Source organism: Macrotis lagotis, chromosome 2, assembly GCF_037893015.1.
Source record: "Macrotis lagotis isolate mMagLag1 chromosome 2, bilby.v1.9.chrom.fasta, whole genome shotgun sequence".
NCBI lineage: Eukaryota > Metazoa > Chordata > Mammalia > Peramelemorphia > Peramelidae > Macrotis > Macrotis lagotis.
Window position 1 is genome coordinate 53,190,880 of NC_133659.1, and position 18,491 is coordinate 53,209,370.

Sequence of the window (18,491 nt, forward strand, 5' to 3'; positions counted from 1 at the left end):
CACCAGACTCTGGGGAAATTGGGGAACTGGGGTGGAGAGTAACTCTGGTTGCCTTACAAATCGATGGAACCCTCTACAGTTAGAGAAAGGGGAGAGTGTGATAGGAAGATGGGAAGGTCAGTTTTGGACATGGTGAGATTAACATGTCTCTATGAAGACGACTCTTATAAAGCACTAACCTCTCTTCAGACTCTCATCTTTTACTGTGTTATACATCCTTAATGAAGTCCAAGGAGAGAGGAAGACATGGCACAGGAAACAAAGGGGCAGGTGAGGTGACCATGTGAATGAAATGTGCAAGAGCAGAAGGCTGCAAGGTGAGGGGAGGTTCGGTCCAGGAAAGATGGCAAGGCAGGTAAGCGCTTGGGTTCTAAATTCTTATTGCGTATATAGATATTTTATCAAAAGAGACAAGTTGTTGGTAGGACTTAGGGGAACAGTCCAGCTGCTAGGTGGGTATCGGTTGATAGTGAGCGACAAATGAGTGTTTGGGAGAAGAGGCCAGATGCGAGTGCAAAGATCCCCAGAAAAAGCTGAAGAAAATAGACAAAGGATAAAGGAGCAGAATATTAATCTGAGCTAGGAAGGCAAGCTGAAGCAACTACTCCCTGGTGGTCTAGTGGCTAGGATTCGGCGCTTTCACCGCCGCGGCCCGGGTTCGATTCCCGGTCAGGGAATCAATTTTTTGTGCCCATTTTCTAGCAAAGCACTTCCAACTCAAGTCCCACTCCCGCCTTCTAAAGAAAATGGTCCCATGCATCCTGGCTGTATGGCCTCATATCCCCTGGCCCAACTGTCGGTGGCAGAGGGAAAATCTGGAAGTCTGGCACCCATCCAAGTCACGACCTTTGGATACCCTAAAGATTTGTGGCATTCTTTTGTTCTTGGATGAATTTCCTGTTTGGAGAGTTCGGCTCTTCTCTCACCCAAGTGAGGGGTGAATGGCAGGGTTGGGGAGTGGGAATACAGACCAGGGAAGGTGCTCTTTCCGAATAATTCAAGGGTGGTAACTATCTTGAGCGGTCTAGAAGGTAGCGAGACACGGACTGAAAGTTTAGCACTTTGTGCCAAAAATGTACAGTTTTGCATGGGCCGGGAATCGAACCCGGGCCTCCCGCGTGGCAGGCGAGAATTCTACCACTGAACCACCCATGCACCACAGAGTGACTGACTGTGATGTTTCCATCTTGACACGTTGAGTTCCAATTCACTATGCACTCACCCTAACCTAGAAGTTTTGTTATCTTTCCTGACTTCCTCGCCGTCCACCCTCCTAACCTCCCTTCCTCTTCATTTTCCTCTTTCCCCTCCCTTTTCTTCTTCCCTCACCTTCCTCCTCCTGTCCTAACCGCTGTTGTTTCCCATTGTCTTCCTCGAGTAACCCTATGAAAGAACTCCAAAGACCTTTCCTAGTTTGTATTGTTGGCAAGGGTCGAAGGAGGTGCGACGTCCTCCTGCGCATTTCTCTTCCAATTTCTGTGCTATGGCAAAAATCCAGCGTGGCCCGTGGATGGAGCTCACTCGTCCACACCCCTCTAACACTCATGATCAGCCCTCGAGGAAGGTCATGTCCTTGGAGTCTGGGATCAGAAAAGAGAACTCCCTCTTCCTGGCCCACTGGACCCTAGAACCACATTGGGAAGCAAAAGACATTTCTTAGGAAGATTCACACCCACAGCCCAAGAGGAGGCTGTGACTTGAACACAGGGCCTTAGATTGCTTGACCAGTCTGCCTGGATACCTTCAGGAAGGCGGTCTCAGCACAAACACGCTCTCTCACCTCTCGATTCAGTACGTCCAATTCCTTCCAAAAAATCGTCCTCTCTTACGCCCTGCCCCGTCACCTAGGTACCGGCACTGTCCAAGCAAGTCCACATGTCCTAAACTGCCCTTCCTGCACCTGGGTACCGGCACTGTCCAAGCAAGTCCACAGGTCCCAAACTGCCCTTCCGAACAAGATGTTGTTCGCCTTTCCGTTAGCCTCTCGGAGCAGACACAAACTCTTCCCCAGGAGCCCTCACACCTACATCAAACAAATTACCTTCGTCTGACCCAGTTCCTCGGGCCACTACTAGTATGAACTTTGCTGCCCCTCCCCACTTTGCGAAAAATACTCAACTTACCCCAGAAGGCATTCATACTAAGGCCACCCTCTTTCCAAGGAGAAGGTCCCCAGAGCCTACCAGGGATGAAAACAGGGAGAGAGGGTTGACATCTAGGTTCCAGCGCATTGGGTTCGAAGTGAGCAAGTCAGAAAAGGAAAGAACTGGAGGCCTGCTCTCACATCATCCCCAGTGTTCGGGGGGGGGGGGGGTGTAAAGGGGGGAGGGGAGGGAGAACTTGACTTCTGAAACACATTCCCAACGCAAGACCAGGGCACGTCGACTCTGCGGCCTATAAAACAAAGTTTAGATCCGAAGGGTCTAGAAGTGAGGAATTCCACTCCGGGAGCGAGTCCTGGGGGGAGTGGATCACGCGAAAAGGGAGTTGGGGGAGCAGAGGTAAGGAGGGAGGTGAAGTGAGTCAGTGACTAGATCAGCCACACAATGGGAGTGAAAATGGATCATGGCAAAGGGATCGGATCTAAGAGGAGTCAGTTCGGTCCCTGAGCATTCCGAGACGCGGACTTCTAGTAGTGTCACCTACCATCCATCACCCACGAATGTCCAGACGAAGCTTCCACAGCAACAGTCTTTCCCAGTCTCATATCCGCATCAGTTGCATTTCCTCCTGGTCCTCTTCTCTCTCCTCCTCCCCCTCCTTCTCTCTCCAGTATCTCCCCATAGCACTTCCCCTAGAGGCTCCCCCTTCTGTGATTTATACAGTAGCGGTCAGCTTCCTCCTGGATATTGGGAAAGGACAAAGGGAGGGGCTCCTGAACTTAAACCATCAATGGCTGTCAATACCACTGGTTTCCTTGATAGTTTGTTGGGTTTTACTTTTTGCATGAAACAATGCCATCCCGAGGAGGGGTCATAGGTTGCTGGGGACTTGCAGAGGGGTTAAACCCACCAACACACACAAGCACATGTCTAACTCGAAGAATTTCTTACTTTGAAGAACGGTCTTTTTTAATTCCGGAAAATAATGGACTTCTTGGTGGACTAGTGACTCAAAGTGTGATGGTGAGAGAGGGAGGAGTTTGAAGCGGACCTCGGAGATGGAGAAAGGGGCGGGGCCTTTTTGATTTGTGACTCTCAGAAACTGTGAAGTCTAAGACCACCCAAATGTGACAACCAAAGGAAAAAGGAAGGTGTTTATACCCATCAATATGGGCAAGCGTAGAAAATATCATATCTTCCTCGCTAGTATACTGTATCTTCCTCGTTAGTATAGTGGTGAGTATCCCCGCCTGTCACGCGGGAGACCGGGGTTCGATTCCCCGACGGGGAGGATTTCGACGTTTTTACATGCGTTTCTTTTCATCATCTGACCCTCTTTTCTTTCTCCTTTGCTGGATTTCCCACGCTTCAACTGTAGATTTCTCTCAGGGGAAAATACGTGGACCCTCCTCTCTTCTTCATCTGTATTATTTCCCTCTTGATCTCAAACTTCCGCGGATTCAATTATCATCTCTATGCTGATGATATATACATCATCTATCTTTCCTGGACTCTTCTTTTCTCCAGTCACTCATCTCCAACTGCCTTTCAGATATCTCAAACCGGTTATGCAGTAGATATTTGAAATTTAATAGGTTCAAAACAGAACTTACTTTAGTCCACCTTACATCAATTGAACGACAACAAATACCTAACATGTGCAGTCTTGGACCTCTTTGGGGAGCTGAATCTTTGATAGGTAAATTGGAAAGAGTCCCTGCCTTCATATCTGCCGAGCTTTTTTTTCTAGAGGAAACTGGCAATGGATTGTAATGAAACTTATCCTTAGATTCTCCAAAGCTTCTGGATATCACCCATCAGGACATTCCCTACAAAGACAGAGATCAAACTGAAACCAGATCCATACTTTGGTATTCTTTTCTATCTTTCAATATGATTTAAACATGATTTCAAAGCAGAGAGACAAACCTATTGGGCTTGAAGTGATGAGGGATTGCATTAGGATGATGACTGTGTCATTGAAGAAAAAAACTTTGGGAGAAATGTTAGGAAAGTAGAAATGGTGGGAACTGGAAATTTATTGGCTGGTGGATGAGGTAGAATTGGGAACAGAGAGTGAATTATGATTATCACTATCATTATCATTAGGAGCAGCAGCAGCAGCAGCAGCAGTAGTAGTAGTAGTAGTAGTAGTAGTAGTAGTAGTAGTAGTAGTAGTAGTAGTAGTAATTTAGGATGACTCTTGGATCACCAGCTTGAGTATCTTGGAAAGTTAGTTGAGGGGAAAGATCATGAGATCAGTTTTGTACATGGTGGGTTTAAGATGTCTATGGAGCTTCTATTTCCAGGATGTCTAATAGGAAATCGGAGCCAAGAGACTGAAGGTCTGATGAGAGAATGGTGAGATACAAGTAAATCTGAGAGTCATCTGCACAGCAATGATACTTGAAAGAAGTCTTGGGGGTCATTGCAGAAGGACCAGACACTCGTCTTTACCAGTGCTCCTCACATCCCTCCCTAAAGCACAAGCTCCCCAATGAAAAGAATAGACACTTTGGAGGACTTGAAAGGGGGGGGCGGGGGGGGGTTCTCTTGAGGATGAGTACTTCTAATAAAAGGAGGCTCCCTCCTTCCAGGACTCAGGGCCCAATGAAGCTCTGAGTTACTCTTGCCATATAAATGGAGTTGTTACTGACTAAATAAGAAAAATAAACAGGCAGCGAGAACAGAGTCAAAGGAATCCGTTATTAAATACTGTATTGTTGTTATATTAATAGCAATTGTTATTAAGACTAAGAAAGGGGCATCCTGGAATCCCCAGATGCTCTGAAGAGAGAAAAGAACATGGCACAAAAGCAAAGGAGGAGGTGAGTTGATCCAATGAATGAAATGTGTAAGGGCGGTTCAGGAAGGATAGCAGGGGAGGTACGGGTTTGGGATTCAAATCCTTGTAAAGTCTGTAGTTGCTTTGTTCACGTGAGCCCAGAGGTTAGTATCATTTAGGGAACGGGGCCAACATGTTGGTGAGGGACAAGTCGTCCATCGGGGTTGGTTTCGGGGGAATTGTTCAGCGCGGAGGATAAGATTACAAGGGAAAGGCCAGATTTGGGTACAATAAGTCCCCAGTAGAAACTGAGAACTTTGGAGAGATGCAGGAGACTGTGAAGTACAGGAGGAGGAAGGAAAAAAAAAATAACGAGTCCTCCCTGGTGGTCTAGTGGTTAGGATTCGGCGCTCTCACCGCCGCGGCCCGGGTTCGATTCCCGGTCAGGGAATGGCATTTTAGATCTGCACTGAGGAGAAGCCACCCCAAGCTGAAAAATGGGTGCCACCCCCTCTCTTACTCTATTGCTTCATTTCCTCTGGGCATGTCTCCCCTACTAGAGAGCAGAGCCAGTCCCAAACTATATAATTGATTGACGAAAGATAGCAACAGAACAATGGGCAAGAATGTGCCAGAAACCTGGTCCTTCAGGTGTTATGTGGGAGAAAGGCTTCTCCACTCCCAACTCTGCCCACCCCCGGAAAACCAAGGACTTCGCTGAACAGCGCCAAGCAGAAGAGGAGCCGAGTGGTGGAGACTAGGAGATACCATTCTGCTCAGCAAGTCAGCTTCCTGTGGGGAAACCTTCAAAAAGGTGACTAGATGAAGCAGGTGAAGACCTAGGTGAAGACCTGCTAAAAGCCCAGACGTGCATAGGCCGGGAACCGAACGCAGGCCTCCCGCGTGACAGGAGAGGATGCTACCACTGAACCCCCCCATGCAATACAAAGTCTCATCTTTTTCACCAACATCTCTGATCTTCGTGGATTCATTGAGCTTCCTGATAGGCTGTGATGTGCACCTCAGCTTTCCCCCCCCCTTTTTTCCTATCTTTCACCCCCTTCTTCCTCCTGAATCAAAGTATCTAAAACTATATTGGGGACTTTCAAAACGGCCGCCTTCTGTGTGCGAGTTCTTCTTCCGATCTGTTTAGCCTCTGGGAAATATCCAGTTGGGTCCTCAGACGGGACATGGAAGCTCCACTCACGCTTCATTCTAACATATGAACAAAGGGATCTGGCCCAAGAACGTCACTTAGTTGGAGAGAAGATACCGGCATCCCGGGAGATGGGGTCCAAGGCAAGTGTTTCCTCTTCAGAGATAGGAAAAAAAATGCACGTGTCAGGAGTGGGATTCGAACCCACGCCTCCTGGGGAGACTGCGACCTGAACGCAGCGCCTTAGACCGCTCGGCCATCCTGACTCTGCTCCAAGGTTTTCCCCCTCCCTCCACCTTAAGGACACGAGCCAGTTGCAATACGTCCACAAAGCCCGGGTTCTTCCAATTCGCTTCAGGCAACTTCTTCCAGCAAGCATCTCGTTCCCTGCTCTCTAACCTCAGGCCATGTTTCCAGAACCATCTTTCCATCTACCTTCCAGCCAGCCTCTCCGGACCACAAACACTTTTCCATGAGGCCCAAGGCCCACTTCAAACCACCTTCACCTGGCCCAACACCTCCCCAGCACCACTGCCCTAACTCTCCTCAATCCCCGCCCCACCCCCGCAACCCTATTGCCTCTTTCTCTTGGGGGGACACACGCAGCTCAACCTTGAGGCCATTTTTTTCTTGAGCAGCCCTCTTTTCCAACAAGTGGATCCCTAAGGCCAGATGGAAACCAAACAGTGGAGCCCCTGGATACTTGGCCTGGGAATGAAGGGGAGAGGTCGGTGGAAGGAGGGAGAGAGAGGAGAGCGATTCAGAGAATGAAAAAAACTGGAGACCTGCTCCTCAAACCGCATGCAATCTCCTGAGGGAGAGAGGCTTTTCCAGGAAAGTGGGGTGCAAGTGTCGTGTCTACTGTGTGAAGCAAGGTATAGACCCAGAGAGACCTAGAAGCACTGAGAGGATGTCCACCCAGTGATTGTGTGTGTTTGTGTGTGTGTGTGTGTGTGTGTGTGTGTGTGTGTGTGTGTGTGTTGGGGGGGACATTCCTAAAAGAGTGGGGCACTGATGAGTAAGGAGGGGGTTGGCATGGAAAAGGGACCCACATCAATATTGCAGAGTTGGTGAAAATTGTTCGGGAAGAAAGAGATGATGGCCTTCCTGCCCCTCCCTCATCTCCCCCCATAGTCCACCAGCCTCTAAGTTTAGCTTCCTTATATAACAGACCACTCTTCCTCAGCCACATCTCCCCACTCACCTCCCTCCTCTCCTCCTTCTTCCCTTTTTCTCCTCCTTTACAAAACTTCACCTATTTCGCATCTCCCTGAACCTCCCACTTGATCAAAAGTCACAGTCAATTCCCTAAAAGGTATCGTAAAAGAACAAGGGTTTTTACACTAGAGTCTCTGGGTTTGACTAATTTTTTTAAAAAACTTGATGGTTTGGAAAGAATGTAAAGACTTAACAGACTGCTTTCTGTGGGGGATGGGAAGCAAGACTAGGAGGAAAAATTATAAAACTCAATAAAAAAAATCTTTCCTTAAAAAAAAAGACTTGATGGTTGTTTCAATAGCATTGATTTATTTTTTTTTAATTTCATTTTATGCTTTCAAAAATGTTATTCTTAGAAGGAATCCAGAGAGTGCTAGAGACTTTCAGAGGTGTCAAATCCAGGCACTCCTATCCAGATACTGACATACACACCTAAGTGAAGAGTCACTTCATTTGGGGAGTCATCATCTCTTTAATTCTGAAGAACCATGGCCGTCTTGGAGGACTAAGGGGAGGGGGCTTCAGGGGTGAAGAAAGGGGAAGGTTTTTGAAGTCCATGAAAGAGATAGGAAAGGAGGAAGGGGCCTTTCTGGTTTGTAACACTCAGGAAACCCCAAACTAGAGATTGACAGAAAGAGGGAAATTGGCGTTTGGTCCAAAGGCTACGTAGAAGTATCTGCAAACTAGCGTGATCCTCGTTAGTATAGTGGTCAGTATCCCCGCCTGTCACGCGGGAGGCCGGGGTTCGATTCCCCGACGGGGAGAATAATTGCATTTTACCATACACCAGTGGTGCTTCTTTTCCGGCCCCAGTCCCATCTCCAAGGAGCCTTTGTAGCTTTAGAAGCAAACGCATTACTTCCCAGGAATCCTTTCCCAAGCCAAACCTTTTTCGTTCCCCACTCTCTCTCTACCCCGCCCCCCACCCCGGGCTGTTCCCGGCCCTTCTCCAACCCTGACATTCAAAGCATCTCCATCTCCATCCCTCACTCCTTGCAGTCGTAACTCTCGCCCAGTCCCTCGACAACCACAGAGAAGGAAATCCGGACCGACCTAGGCAGAGGCAGCTTGTGGGTCGCTTCCAGTGCGGGGCTCCAGCTCGCTGCCAAGGGGTCCGAGGCCAGGTGCCCGAATCAGGCCAAGGCTGCCTCGTGCCCGGGTCCGAGGAGTTTACCCCCCTGCCCAGCCTCTTGCCTGCAGGTGGCACTCCGCTAACATCCCCAGATCGCGCGGCGCCACTCACCTGCACATAGGCGGGCACAAGACCACCCGCTGCCAGGAGGACCGCCGGGGGACGTCTGGAGACGACGGATGTGACCACCCAAGCCACTCGGATCACAGTCTGGTCCTGGCGAGGTCGGGACGTTTGACCCAGAAGACCGGTTCTTGGTTGGTTTCCTCCGGGAAGTTGGGTTGCGGGGGAGGGGGCACGGGGTCGTTGCGTGCAGAGCCGCGGGGCGCCCCTCTGTGGCACTGTGCCGGGAGCGCGAAGGAGCCGGGCCCGGGGCAGCGAGGGCCGCGGGGAGCGCGGGGCTCCAGCGCCTGCCCGGGTGCAGGAGCGGCATCCGGACAGCCAAGCGGCGAAGGCTCTGGGACCACGAAGAGACGCACGAGACTGGCATCGGCGTTGGTGGTATAGTGGTGAGCATAGCTGCCTTCCAAGCAGTTGACCCGGGTTCGATTCCCGGCCAACGCAGCTGACGTTTTCCTCCTCAGCACTCTTCTTTTCCCCTACCGCCGACCCCGGGCATCTTCCTCTCTTGGTTTCTCACTTCTTTAGCGGCCTGGGGACATCCTACCCAGCCCGGGAGGGCCCGTGACCCTTCTCTGGGCTTTCGAGTCTGGATCGGTTATCTAGCTGGATGCTGGGTCTCCTGTTCAAGTCTCCCCTTCACTTCACTTGTGTTGAACAGCCGCCTGCATCTCCGGTAGACGAGCAGGAAAGCGCCGCTCCCTCGGAGCTGTGATTCTGGAGAGGAATGTCTCCAAACCTCCTCCAGAGGAGCCGCATCTCGTCCTTCAGAAGGCGGAGATGGCATTCCTATTTAGGTCTTTCTTTGTGAATTAGTCATGGTCCCAGGCAGAGATCAGCCAGGATCACAGCTAGGCCTCAGGTGATGGGGCATGCACTGAAGAAGGAGACGCCTAGGGAGAGAAAATGACCGAACTTGATGATTCGAGGGAGGGCAAGGGTATCGAAGTGAGCGAAAGTGAAGAGTCTAGGGCACCAGCTTGGATGCCTAGGACATGGGGGGGGGGGGGGGTCACCTCTACCCCGAGGGGAAGGGGAAGGCTGGAGGGAAAAGAGAATGAGAACAGCCGTAAACTTGGTGAGCTGTAGATGTCCATGGAATCTTCTGCTTCGAGGATGCCTGATAGACATTTGGAGATGCGAGACTGGAAGTGGAGAGATTAGAGCCATATAAGTAAATCTGAGAACCATCTCCGTGGGGATGATAACTGAAGGAAGCGGGGCCCTCAGGCCTTGGGGGCTCGTGAAATGGAAAGGAACACTCATCTTCGCTTACTTTCCTTCTCTCCTCCCCACCCCCAAAGTTTGGATTTGGATTTGCGCAGGCTCCAGAATAAGGCGAGACAAAGATAAACTCTTGGAGGATTTGGAGGTAGGTTGTGACACCGAGAAGCATAAGCCGGAAAGCAAAACTGCCTGGATATGCTCCTCCGGGGCGTCACGGCCAGACTCGAGTCACAATAGTTCTTATTCAACCATTTTCCAGTGAGCTGGCCTTTTGTGACGGTTTGGCAAATACCGGAGCGGCTCGCCATTTCCTTCTCAAACTCGTTTTACACAGGAGAAAACTTGAAGCAAGCAGGGCTGAGGGAGGGCTCCAGGGACGCGCAGCCCTTTAGTGTCTGAGACCAGATTAGAACTCAGAAAAATGAAACCTTCTGTACTCTAGGCCGAAGAAGCCATGCACCGCTCCACCTACTCGAAAACTACAATAACGACCGAAGCAAAAGGAATAGTACAGCATCTTCTCTCTGAGAGAGAGAGAGAGACAGAGACAGAGAGACAGAGACAGAGAGACAGAGAGACAGAGAGACAGAGAGAGAGAGAGAGAGAGAGAGAGAGAGACAGAGACAGAGAGACAGAGAGAGAGAGAGAGAGAGAGAGAGAGAGAGAGAGAGAGAGAGAGAGAGAGAGAGAGAGAGAAGACGTGATACGACCCTATGAATAAACGTAGGAAAGTAAAGGAGCAGAGATTGGGGCCGGGAAAGCTGTGAGGGCTGGTAGAGATGTTTAAATTCTTATTACGTAGCTTCTTTGCTCGCCAGAGGCAAACATTTAAGGCAATGGACTGGCTGGGAGAGAGGTGGCCCCCTGCTTGATCGGGTTTGCCCATGGAGTAATGAGTGCGAGTGGTGTAGGAGGGATGTCAGACCTAAGTCCCATAGGTCTTCAAGGAAGGCGCGTTCAGCCTTTGAAGGTGGTGGACGTCGCGTACTGTATTGAGGGAAAAAGTCGAGCGTCATTTCATCACTTCCCTGGTGGTCTAGTGGCTAGGATTCGGCGCTTTCACCGCCGCGGCCCGGGTTCGATTCCCGGTCAGGGAAAATTCGCTTTTGGAACTCCCAAGTTGCTCCCTTTGCAATTATTCCTGGTCCGTGATCCATACCTGCAGTGTTCTTTGACTCCCGCCACCAAATTTCCGGAAACCGAAAAGAAATTGGGAGTGGAAAGGCACCAATCCCTCACGTCCTTTGGCCCCTCTTGCAGCCTGGTGTTCCACCCTTGATGGCTCCGGGGCGGGGGGCTGAAGGAAACCAGAGAAGGCTTTAGTTTGTGGTGCTGGAAGTCAGAGGATATTTTTTGCACAGTCGTGGCTTTCTGGGTCTCAGCCTAGGCGACGCCCTGCACCTTGTCCTTTAGCAGACCCCGAAGATTAAGGGCAAGATGAGAGATGCTCCCCGAAGCGGGTGGAGATGGTAACTTTCAAAAGCTAAACTTGCATGGGCCGGGAATCGAACCCGGGCCTCCCGCGTGGCAGGCGAGAATTCTACCACTGAACCACCCATGCTAGACGAAAAAGGGGGAGTTCCCCTTCTGACTCTAATCTCACTGAATTACGACGTTCCTTTATATGAGGTGATTCAGTGGCCCCAGTTTCGCCCAGGCGCCCCCCTTGCCCAGGGAAGCCCAGCCGCCTCGCCCCACTGGGCCCAACCTCCTAGCCCACGCACCCTCTCCTGCAGATGGCGCGCAGTTTGCACCCCCAAACTCAGGGTCACTCACTCAAACGGATACAACCCGAACAGAGAAGGGGGTGCAAGAGAACTCCATGACAGAGGCGAGGAGAAGGCCGTGGAGAATTGGGGCAGGGACCCCAGGACGCTAGAGCCCTGGCAAGTCTACCCACAGAGGGCACGGTGGGTTCGGGCCTCGGATCTGAGAGCTCCCAGTGTACTTTATGTCTGAGCAAACATCTCACCACCATATATAACCTTTCCCTAGCCTTCCCCTTTTACCTTCAATTAGCATCAATTTACACTCAAAATCAAAATGTGCTTTTTAAAATAAATTTCACTCCGAATTATTTTTATACTAGTTCCTCCTTTCTCCTTTGGGATTCTGGTGATTTAGATCCTCAATACCTCCTACCAGGTCTCCTGTAATAGTTTTATCTGGTTTTTGCTAATCTCTCTACATTTATTTTTCCATTGCCAGTTTTTACCTTTAACCAAAGTAAAATTTCCAGTTCTCATCTTACTTTAAAATCTTTGTTTATTCCACCTTGTCTATTGTTTTTTTAATGGGAGGTGGTCAGGGAATCCTCTGTTTGGACCTTGAACTTAGCTAAATTGGAAAGAGCTAGAACACAGATAGTGAACCATAAAAGATAATGGATATATTTCATATTTTAGATTCTGAAGTTTGAATAGTATATGAAAAAGGCTTTCAAGGATCATGAATGTTCTTCTCCTTCTTCTTCTTCTTCTTCTTCTTCTTCTTCATTTAAATATTTAATTAATTTATTTTCTTTCCAACTACTTGCAACTGTAGTTTTCAACATTCTTTTTTTTGCAAGGTTTTGAGTTTTAAATTTTTTTCTCCCTCTCCCCTCTTCCCTAAAGAAAGCAATCTAATATAGATAGGTTCTACATGGATAACCATGCTAAACATAGATCCATAATTAATCATGTTAGGAAAGAAGAATCAAATTCAAATGGAAGAAAAGAACAGAGAGAAAAAAGATATAATAATAAAGCAATTAAAAAATTAAGATAGTAAGCTTTGGTCTTCGTATAATACAAATCTCTCTCTGGACATGGGTGATATTCTCCATCAAAAGTTTTTTAGAATTGTCTTTGATTATTGTACTGCTGAAAGGAACACATCCATCATAGCTGAACTTCACTCAGTGTTGCTGTTAGTGTGTATAATATTCTTTTGGTTCTGCTCACTTCACTCTGCATCACCTGAATGCTCTTCTTAAGCTGCTAAAAGGAACTTGAGGGAGAGATCTCCTCTGAGGAACCAGTTCTAGATTGTGGGAACACAGGCTATTCTAATGGCCCTGACACCTGGACAGTCTCAGGAGCTGGCATGCTGAGAGATAAGGTGCACTGAAGTCCTTGGAAGCTGGTCATTCTGCCCCACAGACCAAGGGCACAGGACACAGCTGTGTTTTAGCACGATGCTGCATGTACGCCACTTGTGTACTCCCCATTCCCTCATTTTCTTTGTTCTACCCCGGAAGATCTAACAGTATATATGTAGAAGCTAAGCAGTAATAAATTTGAGCTGGAGGCATAAGGCAGTGTAGCTTGACTCCTTATTCCCAGCTCCCCTCCGGGAGGGAGGTCATCACTGTTAGGGCCCCAAGGTGAAGCAAGCCACAATACTAGATGAGGAGAAATTAAAGGAGAGGAGAAACCAGACCTCCTGCTTGGAGTTAATAAACCTCAGATTCAAGATTCTGAGCTCCTCAAAGAGAAGTGGATTCTGTCCCTCTTACTTTTGAAAATTGATTCATTAGTTTGATTAAATATAAAAATAGTTTTCAACATTCATTCTGCCTCTCATCCTAAAATAGCAAGTAATCTGATGCTGGTTATACATGCACAATCAAGTTAAACATGTGATTCTGTTCCTCTTAAGCTAATGATCATTGCCCTGGACCAAAGAGTAGAGTAACCCTCCAGCTAAAAAGAGAAAAATATCAATCAGCTAAACTGATGGCTAAAGAGACTGCAGCAGTCCACTGAAGGACAAATCCAGGAAGTCTTTCATTCAGTCCAGCTGAAATGTGGTGCCCCATGAAAAGCCCAGAAATCTCTCTCTCTGTACCAATGTAGCAGGAGTCCTACAGTTGAAGGTTCTTACTAGTAAAAGCCATCAACCATTCATTGACATGGCAAGTGTGATATAATAGTCCATCCACAGGTGATCTTCCTACCTCATTTCAGCATCAACTATGTACAGCTGTTCAATAGAGGACTAATGGAGCCCACCAGCAATTCAATCCATTGAAGAGTCAGACTAGCAGCCTAGCAGCCAGATTGCCTACTTGAACCACCTCATTGCTAGCAAAGCCTATCTGATCAAGTCTGGTAAAGCCATCCATCTATCAGAGGTCATTTAAAACCCAACTTACCAATGAATGTAGCCACTCAGCCATACCCACCCAGTGAACTTCATAAGGCCTTCAGGAGAAAGAATCTTAGGGTTCTGAGAAATGCTTTTTAAATACTATTCTAAGTATTTTTTTTTTTTGGTAAAGTCTGCTCTTAAGTGGAATCACATTAATAGGTATTCAGAGTTAGGAGACTGCCAGCCTACAAGTTTTCTCTCCCCCATGAAAAGAAATTTCTGTTATGGACTTTGATTGCAACCTTTAGTTGAGTTAAATAATTCTGATCTTAAAGTCAATTAGTCAATTAAAGAACATTTACTATAAACCTATATTCTAGACAATGTGCTAAGCACTAGAGATACCAAGAAAGGGAAAAAAAATAAACATGGTCCTTGCTCTCAAAGAGTTCACAGTGTTAATGGGGGCAATGCATAAGAAATCTCTAGGCAGAGGAAAAATGTTAACAAAGAAGATTGACTCATCAATTTAACTCTTTCTTAACATAACTCTTTGCCTCTGCCTGGATTCCCTGTGCACCAGGGGAAAGAAAAACAACTATTCAGAAACAAGCTATATACAGAATAAATTGGAGATAATCAACAGAGGGAAGGTACTAATACTGAGGGAGATTTAAAAAGGCTTCCTGAAAAAAGATGGCATTTTAGCTGGAACTTGAAAATAGTCAGGAAGGGCAGGAAATGGTGATGAAGAGGAAGAGTAACACTGTTCTTACCTGTTGTATATTCACTTGTCTCTTCTCAGTGGGCTTTGTATTTGTGGGAGGTGAGGGAGAATAGAGCAGAGATAGTTTGTCTTTTAATTAATATTGAAACAAAATCTTTCATCTCAAACAAACATATTTGAAAATTAGTAAATCCCAATTTACTAGGCCTTTTGTTTAATTTGTTTAATTAACTATTGGAGAAAAGTAAATAGCTAATAAGGGAATGTCATTGTAGACTAAGAAATATTAAAAGATAACAATTTTTATTATATGATCAGTTACAATTGGACTTGTATGAATAATTTGCTATTGTTTGAATTCTGCTTCTTTATAATACTTTTATCTAATCCTAGCGTCAAGTTAAAGACTTCAAACAGTTATGATCTAACATCTCACGTGTATCTTTGACTTGTTTTCTCTTTCCATTTGATATACTGTAATTTTTATTGTATTGGTAATATTAACTTTACAGTGTGCAGAAATGTCTAGTACTTTCTAGAGAACTCTATCATTTCTACAAAAATGTAACATAACATCCTCAGAATTCTTGTATTGTTGCAGGATATTTTGTTGATAGAAAGGGATCTTGGGAAGGCAGTCATTCTTCAAATAAATGTCTAATATAACAAATAAATATTGTTTCTTAAGAGCTGATCACTAAATATAACACTGAGTAACTCAATTTATTCACTTCAACCATAAGAATGTGACTGGTACAACAATCACCCTGTAATGAGTTGCCCTCTCTCTAGCTCCATTGTACATTTGCTTTGGACCAAAGCAAAGGTTTTAACTTTTTTTTTTTCTAATGGGAGAAAGAAAAAAATAATGCCTAATTACAAAAATAAAAATGAAATATTAGAGGGTTTTTTGCTTTTTTAGTATGAACAAGGTCAGGGTTAATATAGAGGAACTACAGTAAAAATGCAACTGCTTTAGCTTTCTCAGGCACATGCAATAAGAAAGTGTGTTTTTTTGGAAGTTGTTTGTATAAGAGAAGAAAAATATACAAATTCAGAACTAATGTACTTGAAAAGAAATGTCCTGCCTTATGATGATTCTTATTAAATCTTAAAGAGAGTGAGGACTCACTTCATGGTCTGTATTTATATTGAAAATTAAGATTTCAGGAGCTTTTTGTCCTGCTCCATGGGAGGGTTTTTTTGTCCTCCTTGGGTTTACCTTATAATATCTGTTTTTCAGTTTGACAGTTGAGTTGCCCTAATTAACTGCCTCATCTGGCACCCTCCCCAGGAGATGTGTGCATGTCCTCTGTATGTAAGGATAAAAATCTGCAATGAAGAGAAACTGAAGCACAAACGTCTGGGCATAATCAGTGACCAAAAATAAACCTGACAATAAGAGGAGCTTTATGTACAATTTGGTGGTTACACAAGCTAAACTGGGACTGTTCCAAAATTATGCTGACTTGCAAAAGGGGGCTTCAAAATCCATAGGAACAAGGAGGTCATAAATTTGAATATCTTCTGGAAAGCCCTCAGCCAGCTAACACCCACTGAGAAATCCAGTACTAGGAAAAACATGTGATCAAATTTAAACCTTCTCTCTTCATCTACTTAGCTCTCTCAGGAGGCATGACCAGTGTGTGTGTGTGTGTGTGTGTGTGTGTGTGTGTGTGTGTGTCCATGTAAATCTTAGTCTGGGGTGGTTTGAGGAAAGTAATCTCAGAAGAGTTCCTTAAGTGTTATATGAAATATTACACTCAATCTACATGAAATAGGAAACTAAAATGTATTTATTGGTATTCAAATAGTTATTTTCAAGTTTGGGCACAAGGACATTTCTGTTCTTACAGATATTTTTCCCTTTCTTTGATCTCTTTTGAATATAGAGTATAGGCCTAGCAGTGGAATAATTGGGTCAAAGGAAGACAAAGTTTAATACCTTTTTATGTATAATTCCCAATTGCTTTCCAGAATGGTGACATAAGTCCAACAACAGCGCATCAGTGTACTCATTTTCCTACAGTTGGTTCAACTTTGCCATTTTCCTTTTTAAGGGTCATCTCTGCCACTTCAAAGAGTGGAAGATGGAATCTCAAAATTGCTTTTGTAATAATTTGGAGCATTTTTATGTGATTGTTGTAAGCCTAGGGTTCTTCCCTTGAGAATGTTGTATTCTTATCCTTAGGCCATTTCTAAATTGAAGGAATGGTTCTTTCCCTCATAAATCATAGTGAAATCATAGTGAATATCCTGAAAATAATATCTTTATTAGAGAAACATGTTGCAAAGATATTTTTTCCCAATTGTTTCCCTTTAATCCTTCTATTTAATCCTTCTCTTGTGTCTCAAATCTGAACCCTTGGCTATGCTAGGCCTTTTAATTAGAAACAATTTCATTATAAAATTTCATAGCATTATTTCTCTGGAGATTCTGGACATTTCCTGCCTTAATATGTATTTTATTCTTTTTTTTCCCCTAGTTCTATTAAAGTAGCCTTTTGGTAGTTTTTTTTGGCATCACAATGAATAAATTTTGATAGTATTGTCTCTTATCATATTGGTGCAACATTGGAAAATTATGGAAGTAGCTTATGGACTTATCCTAAAGAATGTGATCTATCCTCAACAGAGCTGGTGGTGTTGGAACACAAACTGAAGTACACTTATTATTATTTTTTTTGGTGGGGGGGGTTTGCGGGGCAGATAGGATTGGGTGGCTTGTCCAGGGCCAAACAGCTGGGTGATTGCTAAGTGTCTGAGGAGGATTTGAACCCTGGTGCTCCTGACTCCAGGGCTGGTGCTCTGTCCAGCGCACCACTTGGCCACCTCATTATCATCATCATCATCATCATTTTATTTTATTTTATTTTGTTATGTTTTTTGTTTTTTCAGGGCAATGGGGTTGGGGTAGCCCTCCCAGGGTCACACAGTTGGGTGACTGTTGGGTGTCTGGGACTGGATTTGGGCTCGGGCACTCCTGACTCCAGGGCCAGTGCTCCATCCACTATGCCACTTAACTGCCCCTATTATTTTTTTAATTTTAATTTTAACTTTTTCCTGGTTCCTTTACTTTATTGCTCACGTGGATCTGCATTTTTGGGGAGAGGGGGTGTTATGTTTATTCTTAAACAAGAATATTTTAGTAATGTATAAAAATCATCTGTACAAAAGTAAATATAAATTTTAAAATCATATTTGTTCAACTCGCTCACGAACAATCAATATTTTTCCAATTATTTAGAAACAAAGTAGTTGTATTTATATAGTTCTTGGAAAGTCATCTCCTAAGTATTTTGAGTATTCTGTAGTCATTTTAAATGGAATTTGCATTTTTAAAAAATTTCTCCCCAGTGGTTTTATTGTCATAGAATGTTGATTTATCTAGAAACTGTTTTTTCACATTAGTACAATTTTTATTTGATAGATTCTCAGTCTATCTTTTGCTTTGATAGACTCACAGTATCATAAAATAATCTCTATTTTTTCTTAAAGATTTTGTTTTTTTGAGTTTTACAGTTTTCCTCCTAATCTTATTTCCTTCCCCTCACCCCCACAGAAGGCAATTTGCCAGTCTTTACATTGTTTATCTAGGACCTTTTAATGAATGTTTACTGCCTTAAGAGGAACTGAATTGGATGGTTATGCTATACTTTTTAAGTGACCCTGACTGTCCTTAGGAGGCTGTATAGTATTCTCTGAGTTATGTGTCAAATGCCAATCAGAAGCATATTATAACATAAACCAAATTTGTTACTGGGTCAAGATGAAGAGATTTTGATATTTAAATATTTTTAGATATTTGAATAACGCTGAATTGCACTTCTGACCTGGATAATGGGTTTTGTTTTGGTTTGTTGGGTTTTCCAAATTCACAAGCATTTATTAAGTGTATCATTGTATATTGGGCTATATAGGCTCTGTGGTTACAAGTAGAAAGAATGAAA

The 18,491-nt window shown here is 45.1% G+C and overlaps 9 non-coding genes across 9 annotated transcripts; 6 read left to right on the forward strand and 3 right to left on the reverse strand.

Annotated features, from left to right (window-relative positions):
- The first annotated feature begins 605 nt into the window (after window positions 1-605).
- Window positions 606-677, forward strand: TRNAE-UUC (transfer RNA glutamic acid (anticodon UUC)). Its single transcript has one exon. It is a non-coding gene; the product is annotated as a tRNA-Glu (tRNA).
- A 407-nt stretch (window positions 678-1,084) lies between these two features.
- TRNAG-GCC (transfer RNA glycine (anticodon GCC)) lies at window positions 1,085-1,155 on the reverse strand. Its single transcript has one exon. It is a non-coding gene; the product is annotated as a tRNA-Gly (tRNA).
- A 2,166-nt stretch (window positions 1,156-3,321) lies between these two features.
- On the forward strand, window positions 3,322-3,393 carry TRNAD-GUC (transfer RNA aspartic acid (anticodon GUC)). Its single transcript has one exon. It is a non-coding gene; the product is annotated as a tRNA-Asp (tRNA).
- A 1,873-nt stretch (window positions 3,394-5,266) lies between these two features.
- TRNAE-CUC (transfer RNA glutamic acid (anticodon CUC)) lies at window positions 5,267-5,338 on the forward strand. The gene has a single exon. It is a non-coding gene; the product is annotated as a tRNA-Glu (tRNA).
- Window positions 5,339-6,226: 888 nt separating this feature from the next.
- TRNAL-CAG (transfer RNA leucine (anticodon CAG)) lies at window positions 6,227-6,309 on the reverse strand. Its single transcript has one exon. It is a non-coding gene; the product is annotated as a tRNA-Leu (tRNA).
- A 1,644-nt stretch (window positions 6,310-7,953) lies between these two features.
- Window positions 7,954-8,025, forward strand: TRNAD-GUC (transfer RNA aspartic acid (anticodon GUC)). The gene has a single exon. It is a non-coding gene; the product is annotated as a tRNA-Asp (tRNA).
- An 860-nt stretch (window positions 8,026-8,885) lies between these two features.
- On the forward strand, window positions 8,886-8,957 carry TRNAG-UCC (transfer RNA glycine (anticodon UCC)). The gene has a single exon. It is a non-coding gene; the product is annotated as a tRNA-Gly (tRNA).
- Window positions 8,958-10,765: 1,808 nt separating this feature from the next.
- Window positions 10,766-10,837, forward strand: TRNAE-UUC (transfer RNA glutamic acid (anticodon UUC)). The gene has a single exon. It is a non-coding gene; the product is annotated as a tRNA-Glu (tRNA).
- Window positions 10,838-11,230: 393 nt separating this feature from the next.
- TRNAG-GCC (transfer RNA glycine (anticodon GCC)) lies at window positions 11,231-11,301 on the reverse strand. The gene has a single exon. It is a non-coding gene; the product is annotated as a tRNA-Gly (tRNA).
- Window positions 11,302-18,491: the final 7,190 nt, after the last annotated feature.